Source organism: Scardinius erythrophthalmus (genome assembly GCF_964197995.2).
Source record: "Scardinius erythrophthalmus genome assembly, chromosome: 7".
NCBI classification, from domain to species: domain Eukaryota; kingdom Metazoa; phylum Chordata; class Actinopteri; order Cypriniformes; family Leuciscidae; genus Scardinius; species Scardinius erythrophthalmus.
The window spans coordinates 14,901,959-14,908,375 of record NC_138227.1 but is presented as its reverse complement, the minus strand read 5'-3'; the positions used below and the strand labels follow the sequence as shown (position 1 = coordinate 14,908,375).

General features: G+C 33.9%; 2 protein-coding genes across 5 annotated transcripts in view; both read left to right on the top strand.

Moving 5' to 3' along the window:
- LOC308693715 (E3 ubiquitin-protein ligase TRIM39-like) overlaps window positions 1-6,417 on the top strand; it is a gene marked incomplete at both ends in the record, with an annotated part of 764,022 nt that overhangs the window by 102,389 nt on the left and 655,216 nt on the right. The gene's annotated exons all lie outside the window — the stretch shown is intronic.
- Window positions 1-6,417, top strand: part of phldb1b (pleckstrin homology-like domain, family B, member 1b) — a 74,947-nt gene that overhangs the window by 488 nt on the left and 68,042 nt on the right. The window contains exon 1 of one of the 4 annotated variants that reach the window (XM_081371378.1): window positions 4,681-4,876. The exons of 1 other annotated variant lie outside the window; for it this stretch is intronic. The gene's annotated coding sequence lies outside the window, so the exon portion shown is untranslated. Of the gene's footprint in view, window positions 1-4,680; window positions 4,933-5,078; window positions 5,255-6,417 lie in introns of those variants that run through there. 2 more of the 4 variants (XM_081371379.1, XM_081371376.1) reach the window with 2 other exon arrangements.

Here is a 6,417-nt window from a genome sequence, read left to right as displayed (position 1 = left end):
GCCTATATACAGTGCAATGCATAAGTGAATACACCCATGCTAAAGTTGACTAAAAAGAGGAATAAAAAATCATATTTTGGAAATTGAACTTAATGCCTTAATTTAAAAAATTAGGAAAAATCCAACCTTTTAGGACACCAATTTTCTTTGTGAATGAATAATGTATCGTAAATAAATAAATGTTCTTCCTTAAAATACTTGGTGCATAAGTGAGTACACCCCTATGTTAAATTCCCATAAAGGCAGGCAGATTTTTATTTTTAAGTATTTTAAAAAAAAAAAATTTAGGATACTATGCATCCTGATAAAGTTCCCTTGGCCTTTGGAATTAAAATAGCCCCACATCATCACATAGCCTTCACCATACCTAGAGATTGGCATGGGGTACTTTCCATAAGATCATCTCTCAATGCAAATAGCTTTTAGGCTAACTGAAATAAAATCATGCCAATCTCTAGGTATGGTGAAGGCTATGTGATGATGTGGGGCCATTTTAATTCCAAAGGCCAAGGGAACTTTATCAGGATGCATAGTATCCTAAATTTTTTTTTTTTAAAAATACTTAAAAATAAAAATCTGCCTGCCTCTATGGGAATTTAACATAGGGGTGTACTCACTTATGCACCATGTATTTTAAGGAAGAACATTTATTTATTTACGATACATTATTCATTCACAAAGAAAATTGGTGTCCTTAAAGGTTGGATTTTTCCTAATTTTTTAAATTAAGGCATTAAGTTCAATTTCCAAAATATGATTTTTTATTCCTCTTTTTAGTCAACTTTAGCATGGGTGTATTCACTTATGCATTGCACTGTATATATATATATATATATATATATATATATATGTGTATGTATATATGTGTATGTATATATGTGTATGTATATATGTGTATGTATATATATGTATATGTATATATATGTATATGTATATATATGTATATGTATATGTATATATATGTATATATATATATATATATATATATGTATATGTATATATATATATATATATATATATATATATATATATATATATATATATATATATGTGTATATATATACATATATATACATATGTATGGGTCAATGATATGGTTTGTCAATTCTGGTGTCCAAAGCATATTCATAATTTTAAAAATGTATAAATTTTTAAATGCACTTCATAAAGTGACTCAACTTCCCCCTCTTTAATTTCTCATGTGAGAATTCATTAATTTATCTTTAAGGAATTGAGCTCAAAAGTCCCAAAATGTCATTCCGGGTAACAAAAATGTGTGTGTGTGTGTGTGTGTGTGTGTGTGTGTGTGTGTGTGTGTGTGTGTGTGTGTGTGTGTATATACATATATATATACACACACATACACACATACATTTTTGTAGTATTTTTGTATACGTATATTTTGTCATATGTTTGTGTATGTATATATATATGTATATATATGTATATGTGTGTATTTGCATTTTATGTAATGTAATATACATAAATATATTACAAATTATATAATACATAAAATATAACTAATGTATACTTATAACTATTATTGTTATTACATTAATTAACACTTTATTTTAAGGTGAAGTAGTTGTTACTACATGTACCACTTACTACAGTAAAAACATTAAATGCATAATTTTTGCATAATTACAGGTAACTAACCCTAAACCAAACCCTAACTCTACAGTAAGTACGTGTAGTTAATTAATATTATTCTGTACTTATTTGAGGAAGCACTAAAATAAAGTGTAACCTTACATTATCATTATAATTAACAGCATAATTTGTCACTATTCACAATAGTGAAGTCAGTATGTTTCTTCTGTGTGCTGAAAAATATTTTAAAAGCCAGAAGCTGATTTAAAGTTTTTAGTGCCTCAAGGTGCTGACTAAATAATCCCATTCTTACAGAGGCCATCTCAGGGATGTTTTCCCGCAGTAAAAGTGAGAGCGAGAGTTAAAATCTTCCACACCTGTCATAAGACCCTCCAGCTGCCCTGCTTTCCCCCCACCGTGGTGACAAGCCTTTGAGCTGGACCTTTAACATGTGAAACACAGGAGGAAATTAGATGCATTCTGAGTGAGCATGAGGAATTTCCTTAGGAAGAAACAGAACAAACAGCAGTCTTACTGTCCTAGGAGTTGCATGGGTGCTTCTGTTACAGGCTTATTTGACACTTACATGTTATGTAGGATAGGGGGAAGAGTAAAGTTGGCCACATTTAACTGTATTTAAAAGTTCAGGATAGGCTAATATTACTTTCTAGATTATTTGCATTAAGATTGCCGTATGGGTTTGATAAGAGATATGTTGTACTTACTAGGTCCATTTATTGGTATTATGTGATTTATAGGTGATCAGTCACTAGAGGGCACTGTTGTCACATCATTCAAAATTGTATATGCTGGCACAGTTTGCATCGCTTTTGATTGTGAAAATGATGTGTATTTTGAATTGTTCAATCATCTAGGGCAGAGTGTCTCATATTATTTCACTAATTAACAACAATCTAAGTCTCATAAGTCTTTTTCTGCATAACAGTCAATCTCTTGCAAGTTTTCGTGTTCTTATCAAACATAAGCAACTTAACCTGCTGATTTGTCAATTGTGAAGATCTTTTTAGCACGGTATTTTTCTTGGTAGGCCTACATCAACAATTTCATTCAGTGATTTTCAAAAGGCTTACCTTTTCTGTCAAATTTCTTTCCAAGCAGTTAGCGAACCGCTAACTAATAGCCTATCTTAAAGACATTTTTAAACTTACGTTTTTGTGAAGATTTCTAAATCTATCAGAACTGACAAAATAACTACTCGTGTGTTTTTCCAGTTATCCGACACGGACACCATTAGCCTACCTACCTTCTACCATCTTTTTATAATCTTACTGTCGTGTTTATTGAAATGTTTGCAAATGCATTTAACATTTACTTTAAGAAGAGAAAAAAAAAACTTTACATTTGGATAATTCAAGCCTTAATTAACCCCCTCCTCCTCCTTCTCCTCCTCACAAGTTCACTTTCACAGTAAGTTAAAATAAATAGTGTTTCCCCAGGGACCTTATTGCATGAGACCACATATAATATTCTTAATTTGTAAATATGGTGCTGTTGTGTAGGTTAGCCTAAAAGCCAATTTAGTACACCACATAAGAAAAAAAAATCATAATTATGACATAAAAGTAGAAATTATGAGATACTGGCCCCTATCTTGCACCCAGCGCAATTGACTTTGTACACCGACGCATGTATCATTCCTATTTTGCACCCGCGCACAGCGGACTTTTCCCCCCACAGACGCACAAACTCCTGGGGCGGTTCAGCGCAAAGAGGAGGCGTGTTCCGGCGCAAAAGTTCCCTCATGCTATTTTGCAGGTTTAGAAAACAATTCCGCCACTGACCGAAAAAAACTAGTTTAAAGTCAGTGGCCGTTGCGCATGTTATTCATATGCTATTTTAAGGGCGCATGCTTGGCCATAAACAATGTAGAGTGTGCACAACGCGCATACACTTTGATTCTCTCATCTACACAGAAGCAGCAGTTTTCATTTTTGCAAATCATACATTATTACGTTTGATAGATAGATAGATAGATAGATAGATAGATAGATAGATAGATAGATAGATAGATAGATAGATAGATAGATAGATAGATAGATAGATAGATAGATAGATAGATAGATAGATAGATAGATAGATAGATAGATAGATAGATAGATAGATAGTTTAATATAAAAGCATACATCTAGCTTACACATTTACCCAAATTATCATACGCCTGTTTAACCGAAGGGTGTGTTTCTCCATCCCCAACGTCCCTGATGAGAACGTCGGTCTCCTCGGTTGTGAACCGCTCCTGGCACGCGCCTGGCAAATCCGCCGTTATAATAGGAATCCGCTATAGAACAAGCGCGCCTGCTCTTAAAGGGAATGTGAGATGACGCTCTGATTGGTTTATTTCACGTTACGCCCAAACCACACCTATGAATAATGAAGCTACTTCAGACCAACCCATTTTAGATTTGCGTCGGGCGCAAGAGTCACTTATCCCGCCGGTATAATAGCAACAGCACCCAAGACCCGCCCAAGTTACTTGCGTTTTGCGTTTGATACTTGCGTTTCAGATCGTTAAAATAGGGCCCACTAAGTCAAAATTAGCCAAAGATAAAAAAAAATTAATTTAAAAGTCATCATGACTTGCATCATTGACTATTTCAACTTTTTGCCATAATTGTCTTTATATGTCATAATTTCAACTTTTTATCTCATAATTATAATTAGAAAACCATAAAGAATTATGAAAGCATAAATGAAAAGTCATTTTCAAGAACTCTTTAGAAGTTCAGAGTAAATTCAGATGACACCACAAAACCCATACATTTGAATTACTTAATCTTCATCCAAAGTGATAAATAATCAAGTGAGACGAAAGCCAACCTTTTTTTTTTAAAGCATTCCTCATAATCTTTAAACATCAAGCTCTTATTGGCTGGCTTAGAGCCAGCAGACCACTTCAAAACACTCGATGTGCCCCTCCTATTGGAAAGCGGATAAATTATGCTGTAAATCGAAACAGAGAAAGGAAAAGATTCAAGCTTACAAATACAAACCGATGAGAAATAGAGCGCACTCAGTTAGAGACATCAGCTGGAAGAGGACTAGTGTGTCCTATTTGAGAGAAGCACCTGATCCTGCAAGAGCATGCTTTTCTTTGGTGTAGTGCCAGTAAGAGTCAGGACTGACACAGGACTATACAAACAGTGACAAAAGCCGGACTGACCACAGGTCTCCAGTGCTCTGGCACCTTCCCAAGAAACCCTCAGAAAGAGGAGCAGCATTGTGGACGGATGCCACTGTCTTTTTGTGCACCTTCTGCAGAAAAGTGAGTTTCAGCCTTTCCTGAAATGGACTTATTTCTGCAGCAGGGGTCTCTGCAAGGTTAGTGAACAAGTGAGAAGTTCTTTGACTGAAAGAATGAGTGCCTTGTGTCAGGCTAGGAGTGGTTGGCAGGACAGGAAGGCAGAGAACGAGTGAGAGGGGAAGAGAGACAGTCACTGAGGGAGACGACTTTTGTCCCGTGCTGGGAAGGAGAATCTGCTGTGTGTCTGTGATGTTTGTGTTCGAAAGTGTGCCAGGAAGAACCTCACAGCCCTCTGCTATCCTCAAGACTCTATCCATCTTCATAATGATTTGTCCATGAGGAAGCATGTGTTTGCCTACTGAGGGTCTTGTTTCATAGACTGCCAGAAAGTTCTTACAGGTAAGGTCTCCTGTACGGCTTATAAGAAACTTCACTTTTTAGACTGTTTAAATAAGTTTACTTGGTGGATGACAGCTTTATAATAACTGCTCAAGTGCAATTTTTTAAATGTTTTGAACTTCAAAATGTGTCTGTTGTTGGATATTAAGAACTTGTGTCCATGTAACACAATCTACTTTTTCAAGATATAAAAAATGTTGAATCTCATGAAACCTGTCAATAACATATGCAAAGTCCAATTTCTCCACAGTCAAAAGGAAAAATAAACAAATGTGTGTGTGTGTATATATATTTTATTATATTATTTATTATTATTTTATTTTTATTAAAAAAAATTTTTAGGGCTGTTAAGAGTTTTTTATTATGCAAATTGATCTCATTTTTATTTAAAATTTTCCTTCAATTTTTAACAAATACTAATGATTTTTTATTTTACTTTGGAGCTTTTTTTGTTGTTATTTTCGTTATTCTTAGTGGACATTTTAATATCATACATTTTTTCTTGTAATGCAATGTTTTTATTTAATTACTAAAGACATTGAACTAAAGACAGCAAATACTATCATTAAGTATTAATATTCTCAATTAAATGTGGATTTTAATAATAAGTATTTTTGACATTACAGGAATGGCAATTTAAAATGGCAGGAGACATTTGAATAGCCGTCATTAAAATAATGTCTTAATGCAAACAAAATCTTAAAATATAGGCTTCATTTTATGTATACAATCACTTTTGGGTGATTGTTTACATAATATGTCAAATATGGACAAACACAATTGTTGGGTTTAAAAATGTAACTGTTGGTTTGTCCATATTTCATATAACCCAGCATTTTTTAAGAGTGATATAATTACTATTTTTGTCCTAATGTTGAGTTGAAATGACCTGGAAATGTTCTTGGCAGGATTTGTGAGATTCTGATTCTGAAATCTGGTCCAGTCAAATCAGCTGTGATCCAAACATAGGTTGCTAGTTTTAGAAATCATTGCCGTTTAAAAAAAAATATAAAACTATCAGTCCATGTGGAATGATGTTTTGCATAGCAGATATAGGTCCTGAAAGTTTTTCACTGCCAAATGCAGGCAAAAGAAATTAGCTGTGTCCTTGTTTTTATCAGAGCTGAAGACACAACGTAGCCCACATTGTGAGAATCTGTAGC